Raw genomic sequence first — 20,913 nt, forward strand, 5'->3', positions numbered from 1 at the left:
AAAAAAACTACAAAAAACTAGCCGGGCGAGGTGGCGGCGCCTGTAGTCCCAGCTACTCGGGAGGCTGAGGCAGGAGAATGGCGTGAACCCGGGAGGCGGAGCTTGCAGTGAGCTGAGATCCGGCCATAGCACTCCAGCCTGGGTGACAGACCGAGACTCCGTCTCAAAAAAAAAAAAAAAAATTGACTAAATTATATATTCTTTTTGATTGAACTAGTATGTAGTAAGTCCTAGAAAGGAGAAAAGAAATAAAAGTATTAATAGTTCTTGACCATAAGGAACATACAATTGGATTAAAAATAGAATGGGTTGGGCATGGTGGCTTATGCCTGTAATCTCAGCACTTTGGGAGGCCAAGGTGGATGGATAACATGAGTTTGAGACCAGCCGGGCCAACATGGTAAAACCCTGTCTCTACTAAAAACACAAAAACCAGCCAGGCATGGTGGCATGTGCCTGTAATCCCAGCTACTTGGGAGGCTAAGGTGGGAGAATCACTTGAACCCAGGAGGCAGAGGTTGCAGTGAGCCAAGATCATGCTACTGCACTCCAGTCTGGGCAACAGAGGGAGACTCTGCCTCAAAATACATAAGCAGAGAGAGGGAGAGAGAGAGAGAGAATAAAAATAGAATGAAAGTGTTTGAAAAATTAAAAAATCAAGCAAAATACAAACCAGTTTGAATAAAAAAAAAAAAGACCAGGACATTCTACGATTAACTGCTAGATTAATGCTAGAGGCAACAGAATGTCCTAGGGATTTGGAGAGGGAAATGATCATGTTAGAATGATGGGTCAACAATTACTGTAGAGCAATGGAATTGACTTTATTGATTTTTAAAGGAATGGCTAAATTCAGATAGGTAGATGAAGGGCAGAAGGGGAGCCACATGGTGTGAAAATGCAGGGCTTACTGGGGACAGCAAGTAAGCCAGATTGGGGCAACAGAGTTCAGTTAGGAAGGGAGTGGATGGTTAGCATGGTATGGCAGGCCAGGGCCTGATGGGGAAGGCCTGGACAGCTGTGCTCAGGAGTCTCAACATTCCCACTGAATGCTCAACATGCTCGGTCTTTATCAAGGGCTTTCCATTTACACTGTCATGCTGCAATCTCTCAGTAATCCCGGGAACTGAGACTTTGGATCAGGAGGGTTAGTGAGTTGAAGAGACTTGCTTGTTAGTGAAAGAGCCAAAATTCAACCTCAGACTCTGGCTCACAAAGTCAGTGGTCTTGCTGGTGGGGACATGGGAATTTCTTGAGTAAGGGAGTGAAATCAAAAATTTAGTATTCTAGGAGGTATACACTAGCCAGCTGGTACTGAGGGACTGCATTAAACAAAACAAGTCAGAAGTAGTTCCACTGAAAGGTTCAAAATGTAAGGGAGATTGACTTGTTCATGTAAAAGAGATCAGTGGAGCTAGACTGATACTAGCATGCCAAAACAAATCAATCAATAGCTCGGTCATGCTAGTCTCTCTGTGTTGGTCTCATTCTCTCCTACTGCATGTTTCGTGTCTCCCCACAACATGGTGGATGTGGGGCTGGGGGTGGGCAGAGAAGAAAGTAATCATCTTAGCCACAGCAGAAAAAGAGACAACCCCTATTATAATATCTTCATATAAAATCTTAGTAAAGGACTCTGCTAGACCATCACTGTGGCCTGGAGGTAGAGTACTGACAGTGACAGCACAGTTGAATTAAAAAATTGTGGAGAGAGTTGCAGACTAAAAGAATATAGAATGATCTTCTCAGGAGACACTGAAAGAATGGATGGAAAGACAACAGTTACTCGCTATAACCAGTACGCACTGAAGGCACACTGAATTACCAAGGCAGAATAAATTCTTCTACGATTGAAGACCATAAACATGGCATGGGTCATGCATTTAATTATGTTATCCTGAGTTAATTCGTTATCACATAATGGAGCTTGCATTTTTATTCACAGATATGTTAAAGTTATATGAGTATTGTGTGCCATTCTAATGATATGATGATTTCCAAATATATCCTATATCTTTCTCCTCTACTGGTTCACGTCTTGTTTTTAGAAATTACTTTAGGAAAGATGATTTCAGTTTTGTCTCCCTTTGTTTTGTTTCTGTTTTTGTTTTGAAAGGGGGTAAAGTTATGTTGCCCAGGCTAGAGTGCAGTAGCTATTCACAGGAGTAATCCCACTGCTGTTCAGCACAGAAGTTTTAACTTGCTCTATTTCCAACCTGGGCCAGTTCCCCTCTCCTTAGGCAACCTGTTGGTCACCCCTCCTAGGAGGTTACCATACTGATGCCAAACTTAGTGTGGACACCCAATGTGCATGATATACTACAGGCCAGAACTCTTGGGCTCAAGTAATCCTCCTGCCTCAGCCTCAAGAGTAGCTAGGACTATTGGCACATGCCACCTCATCCGACTTATTTGTTTTTAAAATATGCTACTTTTTTTTTTTTTTTTGAGACAGAGTCTTGCTCTGTCGCCCGGGCTGGAGTGCAATGGCCGGATCTCAGCTCACTGCAAGCTCTGCCTCCCGGGTTTATGCCATTCTCCGGCCTCAGCCTCCGGAGTAGCTGGGACTACAGGCGCCCGCCACCTCGCCCGGCTAGTTTTTTGTATTTTTAGTAGAGATGGGGTTTCACCGTGTTAGCCAGGATGGTCTCGATCTCCTGACCTCGTGATCCGCCCGTCTCAGCCTCCCAAAGTGCTGGGATTACAGGCTTGAGCCACCGCGCCCGGCCAACATATGCTACTTTCATACTCCATTACTGTTCATCAAAATTATATACATATATATAATATATATATATATATTTGAGATGGGGTCTCACTCTGTTGCCCAGGCTAGAGTGCAATGCCATGATCTCAGCTCACTGCAACATCCGCCTCCTGGGTTCAAGCAATTCTCCTGCCTAGGCTTCTCAAGTAGCTGGGAGTACAGGCACCTGCCACCACGCCTGGCTAATTTTTGTACTTTTAGTAGAGATGAGGTTTCACCATGTTGGCCAGGCTAGTCTCGAACTACTGACCCACCTTGACCTCCCAAAGTGCTGGGATTACAGGTGTGAGCCACTGGGCCTGGCCAAAATTCTATATTTCATGTATATATTTCTTTCTCTCAGCCTTCCCCAAAGGAACCATTTGCCTGTTACCAGGTTGACTATGGTATAGAAAAAAAACCCAAAAACCAAAAACCAAAAAACAACAACAACAACAACAACAACAAACAGACATTTGGGGATTACTGGCCCTAAACTGACACATTCCAGGAGATCCGAAACATCACTGTGGCCCACCAGTCAGAGCAGGGGCTAGTGGAGGTCAGGTGATCAAGGAGTTTTAGCTCAGGTCAGTCCTATAGTGGGTGCAGTGGGTCCCTGAACCCATCCTGTGGTTATTTCCCCAGTTCCAAAATGTATAATTGGAAAAAAAGCTACTGAGAAACTAGCAGAATCCCTATAGGGGTGGGGAATATAGAATGTTTCTTACATTAGAATCTTCTCTACCTTCCATTCTGGGTAGTAAAACAAATATCTAGTGTGTTCAGAATTAGTCCTTTGATTTCAAAAGTAACTGCCTATAATGTCTACATGTATACCTAAGATATGGACATAGAGAAGCAAATACTATAATGCCTCTTAAATTACTTATTTTTTGTTTTAAAGACAGGGTCTTTCTCTGTCACCCAGGCTGGAGTGCAGTGGCATGATCATAGCTCACCACAGCCTCAAAATTTGTGACTCAAGCAATCTTTCCACCTCAGCCTCCCAGTAAGTCCCTCAGCTGGAACTACAGGCATGAGCCACCATGTTCAGCACTACATATAGGTATCTTAAATCCATATTATCTATATTTATCTTAAATATACATTTTAAAGGATATATCTTAAAGGATATATCCTATGGTTTGGAGGTATCAAGAAGTAAATACTCTATTTTTTCCCAAAGTTATTTTATAAGCAACTAGAAGCTAATCCAATTAAATTAATCAATAACAGGCAAACCATTTGGTGACACAGAGATTTTGTTTTTGTTGTTGTTGTTTGAGATAGGGTCTCACCCTGTTGCCCAGGCTGGAGTGCAGTGGCACAATCTCGGCTCACTGCAACCTCTGCCTCCCAGACTCAAGCAATCCTCCTACCACCACCACACCTCACTAATTGTTTTGATTTTTTTGTAGAGATGGGGTTTCGCCATATTGCCCAGGCTGGTCTCAAGCTCCTGAACTCAAGTGATCTTCCCACCAAAGCCTCCCAAAGTGCTGGGATTATAGGCATGAGCCTGAAATATAGATTGTAATCTTCAGCTTGCATTTTGTTCTTCTAAACAACTTGTTTTCAATAAGAATGGGCAGACAAGTTGAAGCCACCATTTATTGGCACAGATCATTTATTGGTGTGTTCAGATGGTACTGTACTAGCCTTCCTCTTCCCCTCCATCCTCCTAGCCATGTGCAGGGAATTTTCTCTTTTTGTTGGTTAACACTCTTCCTCATCTGGATTGCCTTCAACTATGTGACAACAAAGAACTCAAGCACCAAAATAGCAGCAGCTACATATCCTCTGCATGACAGTGTAATTTCTTCTGCCTTAAGGCTGTGTCTAGCACTGAAATCACAGTCTGTTTACTTCGATCTGGTGCTACATTACAATGGGAGGGATTTAACTCTTACTTATAAATACACAAGGGAATCATCTCTCAGCTCTGTTTAGCTTAGAATTAGAGATGGAATTGTGCAGTTCTTGTTGCTGCTGAGCCAGTCACTCCATTGAGCAAAAACTTACCTTCCTATTGTACTAGACAAGCAAGAATACTGTGCTGTCTCTTAAAATGCTCTGCAATATAACTATTAGAATCAACACAGAAAATTTTTGGTGGCTAGGGAGTACAGGAAATTAATCTTGAAAGTTTCCCACTTGACTTGAATGTCTGAATGTCTGACTTTCTCTTTAGATGCTTCCTGCTAGGGAAGGAGCACTTCTGAATTAAAGAATTTTGCAAAAGAAAATTTGGCCAGGGATATTATGTGAGTGTGTCTAAAACTGGGGATTATCAATACATGCTAAGTGAATATAAGGCTTTATAAACCAGTATTTTAAAATTTCATGACCAGAAAAAGTAATCTTTAACACCATTCTCTTACCCATGATTACTTAGTAATCTCCGTGTCTATGAAATTCTACCTCTGAAATATCTCTTTAGCTGTTTCCTTCTCTCTATTCCCAATTTTATCTTTTAGGTCCTATTATCTCTTGTCTGAATTTTTAGAAGAGTCTACTAATTTAATCCTCTGCTTCTGGTCCTTTCCCTATGTTAACTTTCTAAATTATGAATATAATATCACAAATTTGGCTTAAATGTGATTTTTAACTATAAAGTAATTTAAACTGTAAGTCATATAACTAGTTTGATGATACTGTAAAGGTAGATATAAGATATTAATACTACTACACAGAGACCCATGAATCTATCCACCCATGAATTTCTCAAGAATAGGCACTTGAGAAATATCTGCTTAATGAATTAGTAAGCTTTCCATTGTTGGGCTTATGAGAAGCCGACATTTATTGAGCATCTCCTTTGTGGCGTATGCATCAAGTCTCCAGCACTTGCTTGATCTTTAGCTAACCCTGTTGTTTTAATGATTTTCTCACAAAGAAACAGATGAGGCAGGCATTACTCTCATTTTAAGTATGAAGAAACTGAGGACCTAAGAGATTATGTAACTTTCTCAAAATCACAAGACTAATAAATAGCAAGGCTGGAGTTTGAAGTTAAGTCTGAATTCTTAATCAACCCGCACACTTACAACATGCAGCTCAAACTTTTTTTCTTGTTCCTTTCCTTTAATAGTTTAACATACTATTTGATATATACAAAAGAATACATGTAACAAACATAAATTGCAGAGCCTAAAAATAAATACTAAGTATCTCAGTTTTTAAAAGTGAGCAAAAGGCCGGGCGCGGTGGCTCACACCTGTAATCCCAGCACTTTGGGAGGCCGAGACGGGTGGATCACCTGAGGTCAGGAGATCGAGATCATCCTGGCTAACATGGTGAAACCCCGTCTCTACTAAAAATACAAAAAATTAGCCAGGCGTGGTGGCGGGCGCCTGTAGTCCCAGCTACTCCAGAGGCTGAGGCAGGAGAATGGCATGAACCCAGGAGGCGGAGCTTGCAGTGAGCCGAGCAGTGAGCCGAGTTGGAGCCACTGCACTCCAGCCTGGGTGACAGAGCGAGACTCCGCCTCAAAAATAAATAAATAAATAAATAAATAAATAAATAAATAAATAATAATAAAAAAAAAAAAAGTGAGCAAAAGATAAATGACAAGTCACCAAACAGGCAAGTAAGCAAGTAAATGATGCTCAACATCATCTGACATTAGGGAATTGCAAATTTAAACAAAGAATACCACTACATGTTTGCTAAAGCAGTTAAAATTCAAAACAGTACCACCAGCAACTATTGGGTGCAAAGCAAATGGAATTCTCATTCATTGATGGTGAGAATGCAAAATGGTACAACCACATTGGAAGACAGTTTAGCAATTTCTTACAAATATGACCCAGCAATCATGCTACTAGGTATTTACTCAATTGATTTTAAGACTTACGTTCACACAAAGCCAATATGCAAATGCTTGTAGCAACCTTATATTGCTACAAAACTAGAAGCAATCAAGATGTCTTCCAATAGAAGAACTGACTACACAAACTGTAGTATAGCTATATGATGGGATATTATTCAATGATAGAAAGAATGAGCTATCAAACCACAAAAAGATGAATTTTGAATGTATATTGCTAAGTAAAAGAAGTCAGTCTGAAAAAGCTATATACTGTATGATTCCAATTATATGACATTCTAGAAAAAGCAAAAATATAGAAGTCAAGATCTGTGGATGCCATGACTTCAGGGTGGGAGAGACAAATATGTAAAACACAGGGGATTTTTTATGGAGGTGAAACTATTATGTATGGTACTCTAAAAGTAGATGTAAGACATTAAGCATTTGCCAAAACCCAAAGAACTTTATAGCACAAAGAATAAATCTTAATGTATGCAAATTAAAAAAACATTAACTAGAAAGTTGGGGGAGTCTAAGATGAAATGCAATCTAAATATATTATAAATAATCTAACTATATTACATTATATACAACTTCCCTGAAAAGTACTGGGGTATAAAGTGCAAAGTAACTCTGGAAGAAAGTGAAGTCTGTAAGACTAAAGGCAAAGGAAATTGTACATAAGAATTGTTTCCCACAGGGGTATGGATTAATTTTGAAACCATTATATATGTATACTAAAATTAAACAATTGAGTAAATGGATGGTGGATAGTGTGAGCCAGGTTTCTCACTGTAAGAAATTATGTTTCTTACTGAGAGATTACAGATAAGCAAGGGTAAAAATGCTAGAATGATCCTTATGGGAATGAATTAGAGCTGAAGACCTCAATATGAACTCATATTTAGTTTAATATACAGAGGATTACATATAAAAATGTTTTTATATGTATATACATGGGCCAGCACACACACATGCGCACACACACACACAAGCACACATGCACACACACAGAGCTTGCTCTATCAGCTGAGGTCTAGAAGCAATAATACCCCAGTAGCACACAGGGCATGCAGATCTTGGTTTCTGATTCCATTTTCCAATGAAAGGAACCAGGGCTTTTTCAATAAAAGGCTGATCCTATGTCTGCAGCAAGAAATACCCAAGATGAGTGTGGAGCCTCTTACAGTGTCAGAGTTAGGAAGAGTCCAAAGAAAAAAAGTCACCTAAAACGCCACAATGATGAGGCTATGTCAAAGGAACGTAGGAGCTAACTAAAAGAACATCCCATGCCAAAAATGGAACAATCTAAGCAATAAAACAACAGAGTACTGAATTATAATCCAAAGTATAAACCAGGCTTGATGGCACACATCTATAATCCTAGCTACTTGGCAGGCTGAGGCAGGAGGATCCCTGGAAACCGGGAGTTTGAGACTAGGAGCAATATGGCAAAACTGCATCTCAAAAACAAACAAACAAACAAATAAAACCTCAAAACAAAACAAAGTATAAAATAAATGTCCATGAGTCTCTACTGACATAAGTAAATAATTGAATAAATCAACAAATAAATGAGGTAGAAGAGATAAACCTACTATGTAGAAAAATTCCAAATAATTTATGTAGATATTCTACCCAAAAAGAAGTAAAGCATAACTACTCTCTAAGTATGGCTGTACATATTGACCTGTTTCCAAACAGTAGAGTATGATAAAGGAAAAAAAAAAAAAAAGAGTGGCTCTAGAGTGGAGAAACTTGACAAACACTACCTCAAGCAGGTGATCAAGGTTTATATCAACAGTGATAAGTCATGTTGATAGTATATACCCTTGATATGATGTGATGTAGCACTATACCTCTGGGAGCTTTCTTCTAAGTGTAATCATGAGAAAAACATCAGACAAATTCCTACTGAGAGGCACTCTATAAAATACCTGACCAGTGATCCTCAAAACTGTCAAGGTCATCAAAGACAAGGAAAGTTTGAGAAGCTGTCATAGCTAAGCTAGGCCTAAGAAGATGTGAAAACTAAGTGTAATGTGGTATCCTGTATGGGATCCTGGAACAGAGAAAAGCATACATAAAAGCTAAGGAAATCTGAATACCATATGAACTTTAGTTATAAGCAATGTATCAATATTGGTTCATTAATTGTAATAAATGGCCCCCAACTCTTAACAGAGGAAAATGGGTATGGGATATACAAAACACTCTGCACTATCTTTGTAATAATTCTGTATATCTAAAGTCATTCTAAAATACAGTTTATTTAATAATAAATAACTAGCTATGAATGTACCACCCAATTACAAACTAGAATATTACCTGTAACCTACACCCATCCTCTGTGCTCCTTCTTCCCCCCTACTTCCTGTACCTCTCCCTCACTTAAATAAATCACTATCCTGAATGGTGTACTTAATATCGTTCCTTGTTTTAGCACAGTTTTATTACACATGTATGCATATATACCTTTAAAGAGTTTCCTTATTTTTGAGCTTTATAAAAATGGTGCTGTACTATCTTCTGAGACTTGCACCAGTGGATTATTTATAAGAAAATTTACTGTGGCACTCTTTATGAAAGAAAAATCTGGAAACAAAGCAAATGTCCCAGACAAATAAGTAGTGGTATAGTTGCACAATGAAATATTACACAAAAGTGAAAAATATAAACTACATTCAACAAAGTGGATGAGCTTTAGAGAAAGAATACTAGACAAGAAAAGGTAAAGGTATTTTTACTTTATTTTTTATTTTATTTTACTTTTTTGAGATGGAGTTTCACTCTTGTTGCCCAGGCTAGAGTGCAATGGCGTGATCTCGGCTCACCACAACCTCCACCTCCCGGGTTCAAGCCATTCTGCTGCCTCAGCCTCCCGAGTAGCTGGGATTACAGGCATTCATCACCACGCTTGGCTAATTTTGTATTTTTAGTAGAGACGGGGCTTCTCCACGTTGGTCAGGCTGGTCTCAAACTCCTGACCTCAGGTGATCTACCTGCCTCAGCCTCCCAAAGTGCTAGGATTAGAGGCATGAGCCACGGCACCCGGCCAGAGAAAAGGTAAAGGTTTTAATCTGATGCAAAAGGCCCTTTGCTAAATGGCCACAATCTACCTCATCTATCTCACTTCACCAAATCTATATCCAGCCACACCAAACTTCTCCCTGTGACCCAAACATTCCACGCTCTTGGACACCCACTTAGCTTTTACTTTTTTAAAAAGGCATCTTGTGATACAATTCATATACCACACAATTTATGCATTTAAAGAACACAGTTCAGTGGCTCTTAGTACATTCAGAGTTTTGTGACGATCACCATAATCAATTTTAGAATATTTTTATCATACTACAAAGAAACATCATAATCATTGGCAGTCAAATCCCATTTCTTGCCAATCCTTACCCTCTCCCTGGCCTTAGGCAACCACCAATTTACTTTTCGTGTCTATGGATTTTCCTTTTCTGGACATTTCATCTACAGTAAACGGCATAGTATGATAGACGTTCTTCACTTAGCATAATGTTTCCAAGGTTCATCCATGTTGCAACATGTATCAGTTGCATCATTCCTTTTTTTTTTTTTTTTTGAGATGATTCTTGCTCTGTTGCCCAGGCTGGAGTGCAGTGGCATGATCTCGGCTCAACACAACCTCCATCTCCTGGGTTCAAGTGATTCTCCTGTCTCAGCCTCCCAAGTAGCTGGGATTACAGTCATATGTCAACATGCCTAGCTAATTTTTGTATTTTTAGTAGAGACGAGGTTTCACCATGTTGGCTAGGCTGGTCTCAAACTCCTGAACTCAGGTGATCTTCCCGCCTTGGCCTCCCAAAGTGCTGGGATTATAGGCATGAGCCACTGCACCTGGCCTATCATTCCTTTTTATTGCCAAATAACATGCCATTGTACGATTATACTCACTTGCCTTTGTACATCCAGTTTCTTCTGTCACTGGCAGTTTTTTCTTGCTCTCTGTTTGTCAAGTTCCTATTTACCCTTCAATGCCCAGATCAGAGATTACTTCCCTAACTCCCATGGCCCTCCACTGAAATATTATTACACTTGTCACACTGTATTATAATTACCATGTGTATTTCTCCTCCTCCACCTACTAGTGAACTGTGGGCTCCCCAGGTGCGGGGACAAAGCTTTGTGCATCTTTGGGTTCATGGCAGTTATCAGAATTTGACCAACTATATCTACTCAACAAATGTTTATTGAATTAGTGAACGAGTAGGTTTTCTCACATTTGTCAATTTCACACTTATTATATAAAAGGAGTATGCATAGTGTAGAAAGTGTGTACAACAATGCAGGGTTACTATGGTCTCAAATCTGGGTTCACATATGAGTTCTGCTTTTGATAACTCAATGGTCTTGGGTAAGCTGCTTAATCAGTCTAAGTTCCATCTGAAACATAGGGATAATATCACACTCATATGGTTACTGAATTTAATAAGTTATGTTTGTAAAGAGTTTAACCCAATAGTGGTAGCAAACATTGTATCACCATTAGCCAATTATTATCACCAACAATAAAAGCCATTAACAGAAGGGTTGGGGAAGGGGCGGGGACCTTTAAGAAGTCTGATCCAGGCCAGACACAGTGGCTCACACCTGTAATCCCAGCACTTTGGGAGGTCGAGGCGGGCGGATCACCTAAGATCAGGAGTTCGAAACCAGCCTGGCCAACATGGTGAAACCTCGTCTTTACTAAAAATAAAAAATTAGCTGGGTGTGGTGGCGTGCCCCTGTGGTACCAGCTACTTGGGAGGCTGAGGCAGGAGAATCACTTGAACCCAGGAGGCAGAGGTTGCAGTGAGCCGAGATCACGTCACTGCACTCCAGCCTGGGTTACAGAGTAAAACTCTGTCTTAAAAAAAAAAAAAAAAAAAGTCTGATTTTCAAATTCTTAATTTTACAAATAAAGAAACCAACACCTTGTGGAGTTAGAGGGGATGCCAGAGGCCACTTGAGGAAGGAGCATGGTGTAATGGAATAATCACATACCATGTGGCACAACATACCTGATTTTTGAATCATAGCTCTGCCTTTTAGTAACTGCATATCCTTGGGCAAATCACTGTTTTCCAAACATCAATTCCCTCCTGAGTATATGGGGGAGTACAAATACCTAGCTCACAGATCAGCTTTGTGAAATAAATGAGAAACTGCTTACGCAGTAGGCTTTTGATAATAGTCAAGAACACAAACATACACACGTGCACAAAAATACATGAACACACACATACAAACAGAATAATGCAATAACAAATTAATAAATGGGAAGAAAGAAAAGTTTTAGAAAGAAAAATGTATAGTCTAATAAAAAAAGAGGATAGAAATCACCTTAAAAGGAAGACTAAATTTTGGGAAAAGTGATTTATAGTCAGCCTGCAGTAGGAACAGCATCTTATAAATATCAGTGGGTAAAATAATGTGAGATCTTTAGGAATAAAAGATGTTTATAAAATTAATCATTGTTCATCTTGCCCTCTCTCCGAACTGGCTTATTTTAAACTTTCTAGTATTTTCTGTCTGATATTCCTGGAGCAGAGCTGAAGAAAATAAATGTTCTTTCTGAAGCCTCTAAAAATAGTCCATCAACATGATTTTCCTTCAAAAATGAAAACCATAAGACTGGTAACATATTTAGAGGTGATGGGGTAGGTTTTAACACACAACTGTACCATTGTTTAAAAAGTACCATCACGTTCTTTTCCTTAGGATGTATTTGTCCATTTACTAAACATTATAAATGTAGTAGCATATTCAAATTGTAATAACCCACAGAAGTTGTACAGCACCATTTAAAGCATACTATGGATGGGGCATAAGTAGCTCATGCCTGTGATGTCAGCACTTTGGGAAACTGAGGTGGGAGGATCGTTTGAGCCCAAGAGCAGTCTGGGCAACATAGTGAGACCTAGTCTCCACAAAAAAATATTTAAAGGCCGGGCGCGGTGGCTCAAGCCTGTAATCCCAGCACTTTGGGAGGCCGAGACGGGCGGATCACGAGGTCAGGAGATCGAGACCATCCTGGCTAACACGGTGAAACCCCGTCTCTACTAAAAAAATACAAAAAATTAGCCGGGCGAGATGGCGGGCGCCTGTAGTCCCAGCTACTCGGGAGGCTGAGGCGAGAGAATGGCGTAAACCCGGGAGGCGGAGCTTGCAGTGAGCTGAGATCCGGCCACTGCTCTCCAGCCTGGGCGACAGAGTGAGACTCCGTCTCAAAAAAAAAAAAAAAAAAAAATATATATATATATATATATATATATATATATATATATTAAAAATTAGCTAGGCAAGGTGGTATGAGCCTGAGTTTACCTCCAGCTACTCTGGAGGCTGAGGTGGGAGGATGGCTTGAATCTGGGAGGTTGAGGCTGCAGTGAGCCATGGTTGCACCTCTGCACTTCACTGCAGACTGGACAATAGAGTGAGACTCTGTCCCTGCCTAAAGAATAAAGTAAAACAGTATGGGCCCACAAATAAATAAATGATCCCAAAATTTGATAATACATGAAGATCTCAAGAAACTGTGAAGAATACACAGTGGCATTTTACCTCTGTCTCCATTAATCTACTGGTTCCTTTTTTTTTTTTTTCCTATTCCAGACTACTTTTTTTTGTTTTGTTTTGTTTTCTTTTTTTTTTTTTTTGAGACAGAGTCTTGCTCTTATCCCCCAGGCTGGAGTGCAATGGCACAATCTGGGCTCACTGCAACCTCTGCCTCCCAGGTTCAAGCGATTCTCCTGCCTCAGCCTCCTGAGTAGCTGGGATTACAGGCACCTGCCACCATGCCCAGTTAATTTTTGTATTTTCAGTAGAGATGAGGTTTCGCCATGTTGGCCAGGCTGGTCTCGAATTCCTGACCTCAGATGATCTGCCCGCCTCGGCCTCCCAAAGTGCTGGGATTACAGGTGTGAGCCGCCGTGCCTGGCCAAGTCTGATTGATTTTTTAAAAGATCCCTCACACTTCTTTTTTTTTCTCCAAATTTGTAGCTTGGCTGTTTTACATGAAATAACTATTAAATAAACAATATTTGTTGAATCTTACTTTATACCAGTCATTGTTCTAGCAACTGGGACCAAAATAAATGGAGATCCTCCTCTCCAGGAGCTTGTGTTCTCATGAAGTGTGATAAACAGCAAACAAACAAATGAATATGTAATATGTGAGAAGGAAATACATGCTATGAAGAAAAAGTCTTGAAAACAGCAAGAGAGTGAGCTCTGGGGAAATCTGGGCAGAGGGAAAAGCACAAAAGCTCCGAGGTAAGATTACCCTTGTCAGGTTCAAGGAGCAGAAGAGGGACAGTGTGGCTGGAGCTGAGGGAGCGACAGGGAGAGAGCTGGGAGATGAAGTCCAGGAAGTGGTGGAATCCAGATCAGATAGAGCTTTTGCTTTTCCCCATGGGAGTCATAGGAGAGTCTTGAACAGAGGAGTGATATCATCTAACTACAGTTTCAAGGCTCCCTTGGGTTACCGTGAGAGAATAGCATATAGAGAAGCGAGGGGGAAGCAAGGAGAACTTTCGAGACCATTGCTGTTGCACATGAGGAGTGATGATGGAAGCACTGGGGCTGGTGAGACGTCATTAGGTTCTGAATACAGTTTGAAAGGATAATTTTAATTGCACACCCTTGTTCCATTGGTCACAACATGTTCCCTTTTTAAACTGCAGTCTAAAAGCCACCTTCTCCAAGAAAGGCTTTAAATAACCTAATGGTCTCCAAGCCACTTACATAAACTCTCCTATTTTTCCTTAATCTGTACCTGCAAATTGCTTTTTTTCTTGTATAGACTAGAGGTCATTGGTGTCTTAGCCTAATAGAAACACAGGAATTAAATCAGCCAAGTGATATAACATGGCTACTTCCTAAGAAATGACAGTGGAGTAGGCTTAAAAGGCTCATCAGTCTAGAACACTCTTGTCTGATTAGGGCCTCCATTGCAACAACATCTTCACTGTGAAGTGAGACAACCTTGAGAATACAAAGTGATCAGCCAGAACTCATCTTGTGGGTCCTCTGGTGTTTTTCCAATTTTTCATTCAACATAGTGCATGGACTTCGATGTTCAAGTGACAGCTTAACCAGTTGTATTTAAATAATGGCATGAACTTGTTCATCACTTGGTTAGAAGACCAGGATGCAATGGCATTATGGCATTTATACAAAAACCACAGAGACAGAAAACAATATTTGAGAAAACGTGAGAAAGAATACAGAAAGGTCTGGAAAGATATACACAAAAGTTTCAATGGTTACCTCTACCGAGTGGCAGTCGGAACCAGGATGAGAAAGCAGGGTGATTGAAGGACACTTTGCTTGATAGTAATGTACAACCTACTTTTGAGAATAAATTATTCTTATTGTGTAGTTAACTTTTGAAAGGGTCCATTTTAGTTATTTGGCTCCTTCAGTACGATTGAGGTAGATGGAATTCCATAATGTGTAAAAAAAAAAAAGTTTTATTGAGCATTAATGCTTGTATTTCATATTCTACTTATAACAAAATATTGGAAATAGTTAAAAAGTTCCTTTCCAAGCTGATATTTAGATTCATGAAAGGAACACTGGCTATGCTCACAACATTTTGGACCTTTGGTGATAATGAATATAAATTTTCTTAATAACTGATACCCTCTATCACGTTCTATACTGATATGGTTTGGCTGTGTTCCCACCCAAATCTCATCCTGAATTCCCACATGCTGTGGGAGGCACCCAGTGGGAGGTGATTGAATTATGGGCACTGGTCTTTCCTGTGCAGTTCTCATGACAGTGAATGAGTCTCCTGATATCTGATGATTAAAAAAAACAAAACAAACAAACAAACAAAAACAAGCCCAGGTGCAGTGGCTCAAGCCTGTAATCCCAGCACTTTAGGAGGCTGAGGTGGGAGGATCACGAGGTCAGGAGTTCAAGACCAGCCTGGCCAACGTGGTGAAACCCCTGTCTATTAAAAATACAAAAATTAGACGGGCATGGTGGCGCATTCCTGTAATCCCAGCTACTCAGGAGGCTGAGGCAGGAGACTTGCTTGAACTGGGATCCAGGAGGCAGAGGTTGCAGTGAGCCCGGATCCTGCCACTGCACTGTAGTCTGTGCTACAGAGCGAGACAGTGTCTCAAAACAAACAAACAAACAAACAAAAACCACGGGAGTTTCCCAATGGGGTTTCCCTGGACAAACTCTCTTTTTGCCAACTGCCATCCATGTAAGATGTGACTTGCTCCTCTTTGCCTTCCAACATGATTGAGGACTCCCCAGCCATGTGGAATTGTAAGTTCAATTAAACCTCTTTTTCTACCCAGTCTCAGGTGTGTCTTTATCAGCAGAGTGAAAACAGACTAATACTACAGTAAATTGGTACCAGTAGAGTGGGGCATTGCTGAAAAGATACCTGAAAATGGGAAGGTGACTCTTGTTATGTTTTAGCAAAGAGACTGGCGGCATTTTGCCTCTGCCCTAGAGATTTGTGGAACTCTGAACTTGAGAGAGATGATTTAGAGTGTCTGGTGGAAGAAATTTCCGAGCAGCAAAGCATTCAAGAGGAGACTTGGGTGCTGTTAAAAGCATTCAGTTTTAAAAGGGAAACAGCGGCCGGGCGCGGTGGCTCAAGCCTGTAATCCCAGCACTTTGGGAGGCCGAGATGGGCGGATCACGAGGTCAGGAGATCGAGACCATCCTGGCTAGCATGGTGAAACCCCGTCTCTACTAAAATACAAAAACTAGCCGGGCGAGGTGGCGGGCGCCTGTAGTCCCAGCTACTTGGGAGGCTGAGGCAGGAGAATGGCGTAAACCCGGGAGGTGGAGCTTGCAGTGAGCTGAGATCCGGCCACTGCACTCCAGTCCGGGCGACAAAGCGAGACTCCGCCTCAAAAAAAAAAAAAAAAAAAAGGGAAACAGCAAAATGTCTGAAAAATTTGCAGCCTGACAATGTGATAGGAAAGAAAATTCCATTTTCTGAGGAGAGATTCAAGCCGGCTGCAGAAATTTACATAAGTAATAAGGAGCCAAATGTTAATCCCCAAGACAATGGGAAAAATGTCCCCAGGGCATGTTGGAGGTCTTCACGACAGTCCCTCCCATCACAGGCCCAGAGGTTGAGGAGGAAAAAGTTGTTCCGTGGGCCAGGCCCAGGGTCTCCCAGCTGTGTGCAGCCTAGGGACTTTGTGCCCTGTGTCCCAGCCACTCCAGCTGTGGTAGAAAGGGGCCAACGTAGATCTCAGGCTGTGGCTTCAGATGGTGCAAACCCCAAGCCTTGACAACTTCCACGTGGTGTTGAGCTTGTGGGTGCAAAGAAGTCAAGAATTGAAGTTTGGGGCTGGGCATGGTGGCTCACACCTATAATCCCAGCACTTTGGGAAGCCGAGGTGGGTGGATCCCCTGAGGTCAGGAGTTCGAGACAAGCCTGACCACCATAGTGAAAACCCATCTCTACTAAACAATACAAAACTACCCAGACATGGTGGTATATGCCTGTAATCCCAGCTACCTGGGAGGCTGAGGCAGGAGAATCGCTTGAACTCAGGAGGTGGAAGTTGCAGTGAGCCTAGATTGCGCCATTGCACTCCAGCCTGGGCAACAAGAGCGAAACTCCATCTCATGAAAAAAAAAAAAAAGAAGAAGAAGAATTGATGTTTGGGAATCTCCACCTAGATTTCAGAGGATGTATGAAAATACCTGGATGCCCAGATAGAAGTTTGCTGCAGGGGCAGGGCTCTCATGGAGAACCTCTGCTAGGGCAGTGCAGAAGGGAAATGTGGGGTTGGAGTCCCCACACGGAGTCCCTACTGGGGCACCGCCTAGTGGAGCTATGAGAAAAGGGCCACCATCCTCCAGACCCCAGAATGGTAGATCCTCTGACAGCTTGCACTACACGCCTGGAAAAGCCACAGACACTCAATGCCAGCCCATGAAAGCAGCCAGGAGGGAGGCTGTACCCTGAAAAGTCACAGGGGTGGAGCTGCCCAAGACTATGGGAACCTACCTCTTGCATCAGCGTGACCTGGATATGACACATGGAGTCAAAGGAAATAATTTTGGAGCTTTAAGATTTGACTGCCCCACCGGATTTCGGACTTAAAAGGGGCCTGTAGCCCTTTTGTTCTGGCCAATTTCTCCCATTTGGAATGGCTGCATTTACCCAATGCTTGCACCCCCATTGTACCTAGGAAGTAACTAACTTGCTTTTGATTTTACAGGCTCATAGGTGGAGGGGGCTTGCCTTGTCTCAGATGAGGCTTTGGACTGTGGACTTTTGAGTTAATACTGAAATGAGTTAAGACTTTGGGGGCTGTTGGGAAGGCATGATTGGGTTTGAAATGTGAGGACATGAGATTTGGGAGGGACCCAGGGCAGAATGATATGGTTTGGCTATGTCCCCACCCAAATCTCATGTCGAATTCCCATGTGTTGTGGGAGAGACCAGGTGGAAGGCGATTGGACTATGGGGGCCAGTCTTTCCTGCACTGTTCTCATGATAGTGAATGACACTCATGAGATTTGATGGTTAAAAACAACAACAACAACAACCAGAAGCTTCCTTGCACAAATTCTCTTTTTCCCTGCTGTCATCCATGTAAGATGTGATTTACTCCTCCTTGCCTTCTGCCATGATTGTGAGGCCTCCCCAGGCATGTGGAACTGTAAGTCTAATTAAGCTTCTTTCTTTTATAAATTGCCCAGTCTCAGGTATGTCTTTATCAGCAGCATGAAAATGGACTAATGTATATATACCATAAGAAAACCTGGCAAGAAAGTTAAAGGTTAACAGGAGAGGTAACAGAAAACATGAGCTGAGCCCAGGAATGAAAAAAATGGGGAATGGCATTCCTCATAAGGAATCCCACAAAAAGAGACAGTAAGGAAATAAAATGGCCAGTGGAAGATGTGAATTTTAGCAGACGCTAAAGACAGAGACATCCAGGACTTGTAGAATCGTAGTTTCAAGAAGTAGTTCCTCTGGAGTTGCTTGTTTTCTTCTTTTATGTTTAAATTCCCAGTTATGCAATCTAATTTCCTTAGCTCTCACAATAATCCTTTCACAGTAGGATTTCACAGTAGAATCATTTTACATAACTTCAAAAAGAAATTCTTCATACATGAGGCATAGGATGTCAGGAAGAGAGAGGGGAAAAAACCCCTAAACAATGGGTAACAGTTGATAATAAATCCAGTACAAGGCAAGGCATCACGAGGATGCAGCATGTCTTCCAAGTACAACTGCCTTATGCCTTGACAGACTTTGGGCTGGTGACAAGTTAAGGGGTCTGTGGCTTGATAGATGTTTCCTAGGAAATGAGGATTCTGCAGGTGGTTTTCACCATGCTGCCAAACTGTTGTGGGAAAAACAGATTTAGGGAAACTAATGAACTTCTTTATCCCCATGCTTCCCTGTGTCCACCAGAGCCACACTCATTCTGCAATCCCTGAGTCCAGCTTATGGGCAGACATAAAGCAGCATGCTTACCTGATATAGTAAGATGAGCAGTAAATCCAAAGCTTTAAATGAGGTACAGCTTTCTCACACAGCACAATGGTACCCTGATGGCACAGCACCTGAATTTAATTGCTTTTACTACTTTGACTTTGGTGTTGAGGAGCACGGATATGTATGACAAACTCATAATTCAATACTGTGAACTCATTTCTTGTCATTATGTTTCACTTGAAACTGTCTACATGAATTAGAATAACTCATTATTTTTTTTCACCCAAAGGGTTTGCCTGCTACATCTTGTTTTTATTTCAATTAATTTTGTGTCTGCTGGACTAACACAAATTACCACTTCCATGTCTTGCACTTTTGATGTAAAAATAAAGCTAATTTTGGAGGTGTTTAAAGCTTTATTAATATGTATATGGCCATTAGCAGCGCCTATGATGTGAGCAAGCTTCTTTCTAAAACTTAGAAATTCTCCTTCCAATACTGATTCTGAGCTACAGCATTCCCACTCTGACCACATCATTTTTAGCATTTTTCTTAGGGCACACAGAGGAATTTCACACAGGGTCATAGAAAAGTTGGTTTGGGTTTTCCTACCATTTATCTTACCCATTCTGCTTAGTGAGTCAGACTTACATAATACATTTCTTTCTCTGATTTTCTTCAGAAATCCAGAGGCAGCACTTTCTCCCACGGAAGTGCATGGGTGCTGTGTAACAACCAAGCACTATTCCGCCTCTGTTTCCCTTCTCCAGCCTGGACTCAGACTGGGCAAGCAAGAACATTGTCACGAGTGTTCTAATATGACACTGAAATACAATGATGAGATTCTCTCTCAAAACGAAGAAAGGATGCAAAGGACATGATCCATACTAAATAATGTGGCCTATGACTCCCTCTGCACTCCCCCGTCAGTTCCCCCAACCTTAAACAAACAAAAAAACCCACCAGTGCTTTCAGCATAGTAGGTCAGCTAAAGAAGACCAAAGAGGAAATGTGGCCATCCATTGGGAATAATAGGTCCTGAGGCTAACCACATATAACGGAACAAGTAAAAATAATTGAATTGTGCTTAGAGAAATGAGGACTGAGAAAAAGGCAGTGTTGCAGTAGTCTTTGAGAGTATGAAGCTATACAGCCAGTTTTCCTGAATATTTCTCCCAAGTCTTCCATTTTCTGGATGTGTGACCTCAGGCATGTGATTGGCCCACTCTGTGCCTTAATTTCTTCATTTGGAAGGTAGGGATAATATTTGTACTGTTCTCCCTGAGGTTTTATGAGCACTAAAAAATCTAAAAAAAACCCCCAAAAAACAAAACATTTACTTAGAACAGTGCCTGGCACATATTAAGTATAGTCGATCTTCAAACAACAGGGCTTTGAACTGTTTGAGTCCACTTACACGTAGATAAAGAAATATAGTATTAGTGGGTTACAAAACCCTCATAGATGGATAGCCAACTTTTTGTATACTTGAGTTCCACAGGAACAAGCATGTGTGGATTTGGAATGGGGTGGGGGTAGTCCCAGAACCAATGCCCTGAGTATACCAAGGGTCAACTCTACTCCATAAACATTTGCTGAATGGAAGGGTTTGGACAAACTAAGTCAAACATTAAACTGAAGAGCAGATAAGATATAATGTACATTAAAATGACAGGATCTATAAGCTATTTCTAGCTACAACTACAGAATTAAATACATTTGAGAAGTAAAATGCAAAATAAAGGAGTTTTAATAGTTTTCTGCTATTAAAAAAGGGAAGATTAAGATTAATTAAACTAATCTTTAAGGTAGGTATTCCCATCATGTTTAGTAATAATTTGTCATTAATGCACATATATTAATCTGGCATCTTTCACATATTGCTTAGAGCTATGCTAG

General features: G+C 41.1%; 1 protein-coding gene across 1 annotated transcript in view; it reads right to left on the reverse strand.

Moving 5' to 3' along the window:
* Positions 1-20,913, reverse strand: part of ARL15 (ADP ribosylation factor like GTPase 15) — a 455,769-nt gene that overhangs the window by 174,776 nt on the left and 260,080 nt on the right. The gene's annotated exons all lie outside the window — the stretch shown is intronic.

This window comes from Trachypithecus francoisi, unplaced genomic scaffold (genome assembly GCF_009764315.1).
Source record: "Trachypithecus francoisi isolate TF-2019V2 unplaced genomic scaffold, Tfra_2.0 Lachesis_group2, whole genome shotgun sequence".
NCBI lineage: Eukaryota > Metazoa > Chordata > Mammalia > Primates > Cercopithecidae > Trachypithecus > Trachypithecus francoisi.